This window comes from Silene latifolia, chromosome 1, assembly GCF_048544455.1.
Source record: "Silene latifolia isolate original U9 population chromosome 1, ASM4854445v1, whole genome shotgun sequence".
Taxonomy (NCBI): domain Eukaryota; kingdom Viridiplantae; phylum Streptophyta; class Magnoliopsida; order Caryophyllales; family Caryophyllaceae; genus Silene; species Silene latifolia.
Genome location: NC_133526.1, coordinates 3921074 through 3934125, shown reverse-complemented (window position 1 = coordinate 3934125; position 13052 = coordinate 3921074). Strand labels below are relative to the sequence as shown.

The 13052-nt window shown below is 36.1% G+C and overlaps 1 long non-coding RNA gene across 2 annotated transcripts; it reads right to left on the bottom strand.

Annotated features, from left to right (window-relative positions):
- Nucleotides 1-8396: 8396 nt before the first annotated feature.
- LOC141593935 (uncharacterized) lies at nt 8397-12285 on the bottom strand. 2 transcript variants are annotated; one of them, XR_012521968.1, is made up of 3 exons: nt 12046-12285; nt 11868-11947; nt 8397-10755 (listed from the first exon to the last, which is right to left on the bottom strand). It is a non-coding gene; the product is annotated as an uncharacterized LOC141593935 (long non-coding RNA). The 2 variants fall into 2 exon arrangements; XR_012521969.1 differs by having other exon boundaries at nt 12150-12279.
- Between the last annotated feature and the right edge of the window lie 767 nt (nt 12286-13052).

The following is a 13052-nucleotide window of genomic DNA, read 5'->3' as shown; positions in this document are numbered from 1 at the left end:
TTCAGCTACCTGAAACTTTAAAAAGCTACCTGGAGTAACTTTTCATTTCAGGTACCTGAAAAGTCATTTCAGGTACCTGAAATGACTTTACCAAACAGCACTAGGTAAAACAACTACCTGAAATATTAGTCAAATCAGGTTCCTTGGTCAAATCAGGTACCTGAAATGCCTTGCCAAACATAGCCTAAAACTTGGGAGATACGGTCTTTTAATAAGTTATTTATTGAAAGACAAGTCTTTCGTATCTTTTGTTTGTATTTCGTGACCCTTTTGTTGTTGATCGTGACATAATAAATGTACTTATTTTATCTTTAATCCTGATTAGTATCTATTTTATTACCTTTAGTACCACTTTTTTAAAAAATTGTAAAATAGTCCCTCAATAAGCTATTAAAAGACCGTCTCTCGTAAAACTTACTCGTGCCACATCATGTTGTATTTATATAGGGTGTTTGACAAAACGAACTTCGATAACTTGATAATCACGTAATATATCGTTTTCTTTATAAAGTATTTCTTCCCTATTACGCCTTTGGGTTACAAGAAATCTTCCGTAGGATAATAATACACCAAATTTCCCTCTTGTTCTAAGGCAAGAAACAAGAGAAAACTTTATGAAGTTTTTATTTGTTTGTTATGCAAAAATCTGAATAATAAAGTTTGTTTTATTATTTTTTTTTCTAACCTTTTCTCATGCATATCTTGTATATATAGTCCCTCTTATTCTATATTTTCTTCCCTATTTTCTAAAACGGATTATTCAGGTTTTCTTTCTCTTTCTTATTTTGGAAACTTTTACACTTATTTTATTCATTTCTCTTTCCTATCATCAAACCCCACCCAACTCTTTTACTCATATATTTATTATTTTCCTTAATGTTTTAACCCCGTCATTCCTTATTTAACTCATAATTATTCATCCATCTCTCCAACCACCAAACCCCACTCAACTTTTTACTCTTATTTTATTCCCCTCCTTAATTCTCATGCCCACAAACAAGGGGAAGAAAATATAGAATTAGAGGGAGTATATACTAATGCAATTTATACAGAAAGAGAAAAGTAGTTATCATCCAAAGGATCATAAAGATAAATACGAAACAATGCAACATGGTTTATAGCAATTAATTGCAAAAACCTCATAAACATCACTCGCCCCGATTGGGGACGTAGCTTTACCAATTTATGTAAATTGAATTGGTTGAATTTTGGCTAAGTATTTGAACAAACACTTCCCCAATCATCGACCCCGATCGGGTTTAGCCAACTCTTCATTTTCGAGCTTTATAATACATGCCCAAGTACTTATCGAGGTCCATATAACATCGACTATATTGCATTGTAACTTTATTCTTTAAAACCGCACATTCAAACTCGTTTATATGAGCGTGTACTCCACAGTCCACATTCCTTAACCCATATTATAACGGTCAACCTTGCTACGATTTTTGGCCAAATCCCAATTACATTCAAATAATATCGTGATTAACTTAAATCACCAACACATCAAGTCATCTCTTGGATATAAACTTAAAATGCCTTAACAAACGAACAAAAAACGAGGCACAACTTAATAAGCGATATGCTAGCTATAGTCCCAATTCTCAAACATCTCAAGTACGAAGTCAGCAAGATGATACGATCTAAATTGAGACGGAAATTTAAAAGGATAGAAATGCAGCTGTTCGACCGCAAGGATCGATAGGCTACCCCAATAATAGAATTGTGGTGAATTAATCACCCAGATTCCATTATAACAAATGAGATAAATCTCACAAGTTCATTCATAAAATTCATTGATTGATGATTACACATTAACTAATACCATTATATAGCCTCTAATGACTTGGAGAATAAGAAATAGAAGAGAAAGTTACTAGACTACCCTCCACTCATATTTCGGTGTGTATCACAAGACTACCAAATGTAATTGCGAAGTAATAAGTTCGACAAATAGAAAGCCAAAGCGAATCAAATTTGATAACTTCACAGGGAAGTTCATGAGAGCTGAACTACTAATTAAGGCTGACAAGCAACAAGAAATAATGTCAAAAATCCAAGTGAGCAAAGGAAAGAACAGCAAGCAATAAAATACGAATGATGATAGCAAACTACGACATTACCAAATGATGTATGCAATGCTTACCTGAAAAAGAAATAAACTCGAATAGTGTAGTCACTAAATATAGAAAGCTGACAACGTTTGTATTCGATTATTTTGTATTGTAAAGCGAAAACATATATTCGCGAATAACGCAGGTCACAAAAGTAGTGGGGATGAAATTGTGGGAACAAGTATGAGTCTTATTGAGAGGCATTTGACAAGTATGCCTTAGGAACTGAGGTGGGCCACCACTGGAGCTCGAGCCTATCAAATGCCCCTGCATTATGTGTGCCCAGACTTTGTAAAGGCTTTATCAATCTAGTTCGTGTATCACACAAAACCAATTGCTCGTCTGAATAAAGACGCATATAAATCAAATTGTCATTGTTCGGGTGCATCCCTAATCCTCCGAAAAAAACTTCCCTAATTGGAAAAACTACTTCACTGGCTGCTGGTTCGTATTTGTTCAGATTGCCGGTGCATAAACCTTTGAAAGTCATTTTCCATATCAAAGGTACTTGATTCGGGTCCAATTTCCAGACCACCAACGGTAATTCAATGGCATTCCCACGTTTACTGTAGTACGCAGAATAATAATCCTTGTTAGGATTATACATGATGTACAATTGTCCCGAAGACTCTCGCAAAAAACAGCTAGCTGGGGCTGCCAATGACGGGAGAACCTTAGCCTCAATGGTAGTAGTACTGTCAGTCATCTCGTCCACATCAAATGGATTAAACGCAGCGAAATATAACATGTGGTGAAGGTAGATGATGTCGTTACAAACAACACCCTTAAATTTATGATTATAATAACTACGATAACTTGCTGCTAGTTCAGGGTTGATGGATACGCTAAGATTAAATTTCTTCCATTCACAAATCTCAGAACAATAAACTCGCAATTGATAAATTGGTGATCGACAGTGATTAATCACAACCACCCGAAACTTGTAATTTTGGGTAAAGTCGTCATAAGGCTGTTGGCATACTAAACCAACCCATCGATCCAATGGACATTCATTGTCGGTAATACGAGGACATGGTGGCAGAGCAACCCATTGCTTGGTTACTGGATTGGTAATGTAATATTGGAACACAATATTGGAACATAAGACTAAGTCCATGAAAGTTGCCTCAATACGGAAATAACAAGGTAAGAATTTCAGCGATAATTTTGGGAACCGAAACATGGCTTTATTGGTGATACCTTCATCCCCACAGTATTGGTGCCGAGGTATCTGAATATCCATCATAATTGCTATAAACGTAAATGGTGGCTCGTCGTCGTCAGTATTGTGACCTAATAATTTCGAAAGAGTAGTGCTTTCTTTCTTATAATAGGAATAGTGAGACCCAAATTTAGGGTCGGAGATTAAAGAACACCAACGTTTATTTACAACCTTACATGCTACTATAGGTGCACAAGATGGAAGTCCAAATAATATTTGAGTTAACATATAATCATCCAAATCGTTGATTGTTGTTGAATTACCGTTGTCGCTGTTGCTGCCACTGCCGTTGCTGCCGCCACCGCGGTTCATCTTTTGTGTTAACCAACCTAAATAATTGAAGAAAGACAGGGGAAGTTTGGCGGCTTGGGGCGTTATTAAAGGGGATTCCTCGCATCTAGGCCTCGATCTGGTCGGGTCAGGTAATATTGATTATATATATATGTGCCTTATATTTCGGGTTGGGTTATTTTGAATCGTTACAGGTAGAACTGACAAATAGATTAGGTCGTATCGTGTTTGTGTCCGTGTAAACTTTAAACGGGTCATCACTACCCGACTTTAACCCGACCCAATTACATAAACGAGTCATTTGTCTCAACCCTAACCCAACCCAACTTACTGTTTAATTCATTTATCTTTTAGCCGATAATTTTTAACCCATTTAACATGTTTAACCCAATAAACTAATAGAATAAGCTAAGCGTTCGACCCTATTATCCCCAAAATGATGAATAAAAATACTTATTTTTAAGTTGTTTGTTTGGATTATTGGTTCAAAATATATTACGACACTTTTAAATAAATGGGTTATTCGTGTCGAATTCGTGTCAAAAGAGCTCAACCAAATCCGACCCATTTAAGTTTTGTGTTGTGTTCGTGTAAACCAATCACTTAAATCGGTCATGACGTCTTAACCCTAATCCGCTAATTTCGTGTTGGCTTTGTGTCATCTTTTTGGATCGTGTCAATGATTCCCACCTCTACTTACAGGTCTAGTTATTGAGTCACTTTGGACGTTGAGTCGTACAGTATTAATTAAGTAACGTATAATTGTCCGGGTCATGTTTGAGTCAATATTAAGATGTACTCGTATTTTGCGAAAACACTTATTTATAATCGAAAAATGTTTGATTGTTGATCTTTTGTTTTGTAAATTGTAACGAATATATTATTAAGAGTGAATTTAAATTTGTTATTTTGAGTCATCTTCAAGTCGAATCCTTCAAATCTAGTCATATTCGAGTCAGTGGTTTCAACTACGAATAACTGAACAAGGATGATAAGAGAAAAATAATACTCCTATATAGAAAGGTAAACAAACAAAAGAGACATCTATGAATAAAATTCGTAAACAAATGACAGGGACAAAGGAAATGATTTGTTAAATATTCTCGTACGAAACCCCTCTCGTATAAGTTTCGGAAATATGCAGATTTGCCCTGAAGCCATACTGCTCAACAAAGAAGGCGGCCATCATCTCAACCGTCAGCGCAAAACCGCAAAAGGATGACAGACATATAGGAAAAAAAAATTAATGGATACTGTAATAATGGATACTACATCTCCCAACTCCGATATAGGACAAAAAATAGAAACTAGAAAAATAAGGGCAAAGCGAAAAATATACCAGCGAATATGGGTGAAATTGTGAAAACAAGTATGAGTCTATGGAGAGGTATTTGACAAGTATGCCTTAGGAACTGAGGTAGGCCACCACTGGAGCTCGAGTCTATGAAGCAACTTGAAACGATATCCTGGAAGACTAAATAAAGGCTTGATCAATTTTGTTCTTGTATCGCACAAAACCAAGCGATCCTCTCGCCAAAGAAGGATATAAATCAACTTGTCATTGTTCGGGTGGATACCTAAATTCCAGACAAAGTGAATATTGCCGCGGTATGATGACTTTATATCAAAGGGGTTATTCACATTGCCTCTGCATGAACCTTTGAAAGTCGTCTTCCATATTAAAGGTACTTGATTCGGGTCCATTTTCCAGACCTTCAACGACAATTCAATGGCATTCCCACGTCGCTTATAGCTCACATAATTTTTCTTCTTAGGGTTATGAATGATGAACAATTTTCCCGAAGACTCTCGCAAATAACCTTCTTCAATTGATGGGTCTGGCAATGCCGGGAGAATCTTAGCCTCAATTTTCCTAATCTCAGTCGTCTCCTCCACATCGAACGGATTAAACGCAGCAAAATATAACCTATGGTAAAGGTAAATGATGCCGTTACAAACAACACCCTGAAATTGGGTATCATAAAGATGCTTTTGAGCCGCTAGTTCAGGGTTGATGGATACGCTAAGATTAAATTTCTTCCATTCGCCAATCTCGGAGCAATAAACCAGCAATTCATGAACCGGTGACGGGCATTGCTGAATCACAACAACCCGAAACTTGTAATCTTGGGTGTAGTCATCATAAGGCTGTTGGCATACTAAACCAACCCATGGCTTGGATCGCCATTTGTCGTCGATAATAGCAGGGCATGATGGAAGAGCAACCCATTGCTTGGTTAGTGGATTGGTAATGTAATAAATCCGACCGTGTCTATAACTGGTCTTAGGATCGGAACATAATACTAAGTCCTTGAAAGTTGCTTCAATAACGACAGCAAAAGGTAAGAACCCAAGCGAGAATTTTGGGGACCCAAACACGGATTCAATTGTGCTAGTATTACGCACAAGGTAATCGTCCAATTGACCGTCAGCATCATTCTTACTTGCAATAAAAGTCCATGGTAACTCGTCCTCGCCAATTTCCTTCTTAAGATCGGAGAAGTGAGACGGAAATTTAGCATCTGAGATTAAAGAACACCAACGCTTGTTAACAAGCTTGCATGCTACGATAGGTGCACAAGACGGAAGTCTAAATAATATTTGAGTTAACATATGATCATCCAAATCGTCGATTGTTGTTGAAGTACCACCACCACCGTCGTTTGTCTTGCGTGTTTTTCGAGGTCTACACATGGCTCTCTTTCGGTATGATTTCTGCGTTGTTGCAACAATATAACATGCAACAACCAATTATCTTATCTTATAATATATACAAGTACTAATTTTCCTTTTCCTGGGTAGGAGTAGAATTATTATATTATATTATATACCATTTAAACTTGCTTGGCCATCAAGTATACGAATAAAGAACTGATCAATCAGATTGTTTTTACCATAAACCAGCCTTAAATAAAGAAAGCAAGCGGAATTTTGGGCCGTTTTTGATGGGTCGGGTACGGTTACTCGGGTAACCTTTAGTATATATGTACTTTACCGTATAATTTGGGTTGGATTATATTGAATCGCTAATTTACATATAAAACTAATTTTAATAAATATTACTGTCAATTTTTTATTTTTTTTGGGTGAATCGCAATATTACTGTCAATTTTCAACAATAAATCACAATTTTTTCCAACAAATCAAAGAATTAACGGTCAGATCAAATAGTCTACTGGAGATGAAGAGGTACACATTTGGAATTAATAAGCTCAAGTTAAAGAGTATAGAAATCATACAAGGCACTAGGCACCCGGATCTATGTCGTCCGGCCTAGCATTAGTCGCTCGGATATCTTCTAGCCTTAGACATGGCCAGTCGATGCAATTCCGATTTCCAGCAATTAGATAAATTACACTCCAAAACAAACACAAAAACTAGCTCAACTTAAAATCGAAAATCAGGGCAAAACAGTTGATACAAATGGAAACAGTGTACTAAATCGAAAGTGTGCTGGTGATTCAACTCTGTTACGGGTGCATGAAAGCTCGGGTCATTTTCGGGTCGGGTCGGCTCAATTCGGGCTTTAGATGTCATTCAGTGCGGCAGGTCGAGTTGATTTCCGGTCTCAGGTCAGCCTTTTCCGGGTCGGGTTGATTTTTAGGCCTACTTCCAATTGAACCTTATTTGATTGATTGACGCTTATTTTAAGCCAACACGAGGACCTGGATGGAGTCGAACCACCAACCTCCCAAATATGAGATTTGGGCGCTCTTCCCTAATTAGAGCTTACAGATCCATGCTACCAAGACAGAGATGAGGGAAACAAATCATGAAGTAGGATAGTACCGTCTTAAACTAGAATTAAAACTATTGGCATATTCACTTCGTCACACTCATTTATTTACCTTTTAAATAACCCTCCCAAGACACAATGAATATAAAAGGTAAACAAATGACCATGAGAGTAAATTTTACTATTAAAAATAGTCGGAAACTATTTCACTGTATGTAAACGCCATTATGCATCAGTAGAGGTGGCAATCGGGTCAGTCGGGTCGGGTTTGGATCATATCGGGTCAGCATACCCTTTCGGGTCGAGTCGGGTTTGGGTCGGGTCATTTCGGGTCAGATGATGTGTCGGGTCGAGTTTGGGTCGGGTCATTATCGAGTCCGGTAACTTAATCGCATTACTATAATTTTTTACCTTTTAAACCTATTATTTGGTTTAATTAATTCATTACTAAGTCAAACATATCAATCTGAACACAACATCACTTTCATTTTGCTCAAAATTAAGCTTAATAATTGTCGGGTCATCAATTTAATCGGGTCGGGTCTGGGTCGGGTTTGGGTCACTGATAATCGGGTCGTGTCGGGTTACGGGTCATCATCGGGTCGATTTCGGGTCACGATATTTTCGGGTTCGGATCGGGTCAGACTCGCCAGCTCTATGCATCACATCTGAAGACTAGTTTTTCAAATCGTTGGAGGATACACCCATACTCCCCTCCATCCTCATTCATCAACTCTGACAATAAGTTAACCACGGTATGTACTTGAACAACCCTTTTAAAAATATGGTTTTCGATAAACCGAACATAGTTTTTTTGGAAATAATGGTCAGAGACTCATAATCGTGTACTAAAGTTCTATAATGTATAGTTTTCAAATTAATTGTCATAAAGTCTACTACAGTTATATTTGGAAAAAAAAAAAAAATCGGATCAGTCTCGACTTTCATTCCTCCAAACACTAGCAAACCAACTCTTTATCATACAATAACCATCAATGATCAGCCACAAAACCTAAAAGCGCGGTCAAACACAGTTCAATGTCGGAATGACCAAAAATCATCTTAAGTTTATGCAAGAACTACTGAAGAGACGTTATGTTACTACAGCTCTGAGTAATGTTACTCAAAAGATACAAAAATCATATACTAGTATCTCAGTCCAGCCTAGTATTAGGCTAAGGCTATCAGATATCTTCTACCCAATAGACATGGCCAGTCCATGCAATTCCGGATGGCGACAAGTCGGCAAACGACTCTTTGAACCAAGCCAATAAATAAGAGTCCGGAGCCAAAAAATATAGAAATAGCTCAAGTTAAGTGTGAAAAAACAAACATTATCGGACAGGTATTAATAGAGGAACAAGATAAGAACATACCCGGTAATGTCTTAATCATGATTCATGAATGCACTAGATTACTGGAATAGTCCGAATGACATCCAAAGGCCAAAAGATACTGATTTTCTTTTACAAATCCAAAGAGTATAATTCTTGAACCTAACCACATCCGTACTAGAGTTGAATACAGCCGTGTTTTGTAAATCCCGAACCCATGGAAGAGTAGAACAACCTTCCTCATCAGATGACCTCCCCATCCGTACTAAAGATCTTGAAAACACAGTGTTCCATGACTCCATCTGGTATGTTAATGAGCTTAGTTGATAATACATCCATGGTGCAGACTGACAGTGACTCCATCATTAGGACACACCATGACCAAATAGACATGCAGAATTCAGTAGAAGCATTACAAAATTACTCTTGATCAACAGCCGCATCATGTATAGCCACGTGACGGTAGAGCTTACAAATCCACCTAAAATACAGTTGAAGGCTATCTACAACAATAGGAAGGCCAGAGAAGTACATTCTATTCCTTTCAACCTTACAGTTATATAGAGAGAAAGGAGCAGGGGAATACCAAAGTTTGACAAACTCCTCTAAAAGCCACTAACAATTAGATAAAATATAAAATATAAAATATAAAATAATTAAAAGGGGCATCATGAGACAAAGCATAAACAAAATTAAGATTACTAATAGTAAAGACGTGCAATGGGGAAAAAAATTAATGAAAGTTTTTAGCAAGAGATTGATAGCATGAGAAAATGAAGTAATGAACACGAGGGGTTAGCGTATCTATATTTGATACTCTTACCGGTTGTTAGCGAAGTTTTGGAAGTAATAAGGCGATGTTACTGTAGTTGTGCAAATTCAGCGTTTGACACTGAACAATGATCTGACTTATTGCGCTGTTTACAGATAGTAGAACTTGCATGTGTAAGGCCAGGATCACATCAATCGCATATGAAGTGTCCAGATTCACTTCCAGGTTACCACTCATTGGTACAAACTACAAACAATGGAGAATACGGTAATAACATACTCGTATTACGTAATTAAGATAACGACTTGATAAGATATGGATTTGACATATTGCAGAATTGTGGTGCTAGAAGATGCACGATTTCAAGGTCAAATTATGCTTGAATTACCAATAGCGAAAAACAGCTCTCCCGAGGGATTTCGAAGCTGGAATTAAGGCCCTTTAAAAAGAAACGTCCATTCATTGAAAATCAAGTAACTTTAGAAGCAATGCATATGATAAAGAGCTAGTTAATAATGTACAGGTTAGCTAGGTCACACAAATGATGGGAATTCTACAAGAATACAAGGATCTGAAAAAGTTACCTCCTCCTGGTTGAGTTACTGATCAAGATTTTCGTGAAGACAGTTGAGCAATTAACTAGTGGCTTTGATTATGTACCCCAAAAGCAACTTTTGGACAAAAATGCAACGAGAAAAGGGACCATGATTGCATGGTTCAAGGATCAGTCGGCCAATTCTCAAACAAATCCATCATTTGTTTGTGAATGAGGTCGACAATCCAGATATTAGATATAGATCACTGAACCACGAATCACCGAGCAGTAGTGCATGAAAAAAAGAAAAGGAGAAAAAAAGCAGGGGCGCACACACACCAATGGGGGAGAGCCAGGCAAAATCCCTGTGCCATCTCCCCCAAAAACCAAAAAACGACCTTTTTATTAATATGGTGACCTGCCATGCGAGCGCACCCATCATGGCAAAGGCCGACTGACAACCCCAATAACAAATCCCATAAGAAAATATATCATCACCTACTTCCCATCCCGTTGTATATCTAAATAACACAGCGTATTCATCTTACTGCCTACCCTAATTTCTCCCTTCAATAGACACGAATATCTCATTTAGATTGGATAAATAGAATGATAATAACAGTAGATATTTAACCCACCATACAATTGCCGGAATCAAGGTCTATATCCCTCCGTCTTCATATAATCCATGAAGTAAGACAGGATTGAGTCAAGCTTCATCAGGTAGTGTCACTCCATTGATTTGGCAAATCTTCAAAAAGAAATCAATCAACAATATCATTAGACCGAACAAGAACAACAAATTGACGGTTATACAACAATAAAGACCGAAAGTTTCATCCAAGGCATTAGATTTAACGAGAACCATACATCTTTAGGTTGTGCACCAAATAAATACTTCCTTCTGTCAATAATGAAAAATCTAGTAGAAGATAAATGAGACGGATGGAGTATACGACTATATTGATCTGTAGGTCAACTTTTTCATCAATAATGAAAAATCTAGTATCGAGAAGAACGCATCCAATTTCATATAGAAATACATACAAAAATTGAATGATCACGGAAAAGGCAAAGATTCTTGACAAATAGGAGATTGAATGTGATAATCAACAAAATCATAAGAGAGAAAATTACGCAATCAACAAACATTAACAAATATCTCAAAGATTAAATTATAAATCCAAAATCATCACGAATTATCAAACACACAATCAGATTAACAATCGGTAGAAAGAATCGATCAAAAACGCAAATCAACAGAACATTAATTCATGATCCAATTCAATCAACACGGTAAACCTAAATGAACACGAGTGAATAACAGAATTAATGCTCAAAAATCACTTAAAACATGAAAGAAGTTGAGAAGACTTATGACTCAAACAATAAGATCAATCAAATTAGTTTATTAAATCGAAAATCATGAAAACATATACCGAGTATTAAAGAAACAACGACTAACTTGCATACGAAAAAAACTCGCATATAATTCAACAAAGAGAAACAAATTAATCGGCTAATTCAACATAGTAAACTTCGATGATCAAGATATATGACCTGGAGGATTAATTTAAATGCAAAAGAACACGAATTACCAAACATATCATCACAGAAAGAGAGTAGATTCAATAAATAAAAAATCAACAGAACATTATTCATGATCCGATTCAATCAAAAATGTATAAATTCAATCAAATTAATCGAATAATTCAAAAATAAAGATAATAAAGATTCAACAACGCACTTAAATACGACAGCAATCTCGAAACATCAAGCAATTCATCGATCAATCAATCAAGTAATTCAATCAAATTAATCGAATAATTCAAAAAGAAATATAATAAAGATTCAACAACGCACTTACATACGACAGCAATCTCGAAACATCAATCAATTCATCGATCAAACAATCAATCAAGTCTTGTACTAATCTCGATCATCTGCAATAAAACAATTCAAACACGAAACATCGATAAAAAAATCACAGCATATGACGTAAATTTATTTAACGATTTAAATATTTTGTGACTATATCTACCTCCGTTTTATGATACTGTCTCTGTTTTTATTCTTTGGGACGAAGATTTTAATCAAAAAATTTATAAAAAGCTTTGCAAAAAGAAAATAATCAAAATATAAAACGTCAAAATTTGGTGAAAATATTTTAATCAAATGGAATAGATAGGCTATAGAAGGGATGGAGGTTGTTGAGACGAGAGACAAAAGGAAGAGATATTTTTGTAATGGAATAATCGAGATTCAATGAAAGAATAGGAATATTTTTGGGGGAGAGAGTATATTTATATGATTTAAAGGCAGTGAATAAACGGTTCAGATTGGATCTGTGATTGATGATCCTACGGTTGATAAGGAAGGATGGATTAGTTGGGAATTTAGGAAAAGATAAATGAGTATCTTCTCCTAGAGGCGATGATTCTAATGCTTTATTTGAGGCAATTTATGATAATTTTAAGAAAAAGTGGTACTAAAGGTAATAAAATAGGTACAAATCATGATTAATGATAAAATGGGTACATTTATTATGTATATAGGTACGAAATTACTATATCACGATCAACAATAAAAATGGTACGAAATAAAAAAAAGGGTACGAAAGATTGGTCTCTCAATAACTTAGTGAGAGACCGTCTCTCCCAAGTTTTAGTGAAGATGAATATGGAAAATGAGTTTGGGTGGAAGTCGGAGATATTCGACGTCATATTGGCGCGTAATTCAGGAGGAAATGAGTCGCGCGTGATTTAACCGTCCTTTGGGAGTCATCTACTCATCTACTCATCTCTTGATTATTTTAATTAAAAAACAATTTTTATAAAAAACCGTTTTATATACTCCCTCCTAATGCTCATTTCTTCCCCTTTATCACTCATTTCTTTCACTTTCATTTTGCACAAGAAATAAAGAAATGATTTTTGACCATACAAAACACTCTACCCCACATGCAAATGAATTTGAACCATACAAACTTTTCCAAAATAGGAAAGAGAGAAGAAAATCCGACTACTATGAAAAATCGATTCATTAATC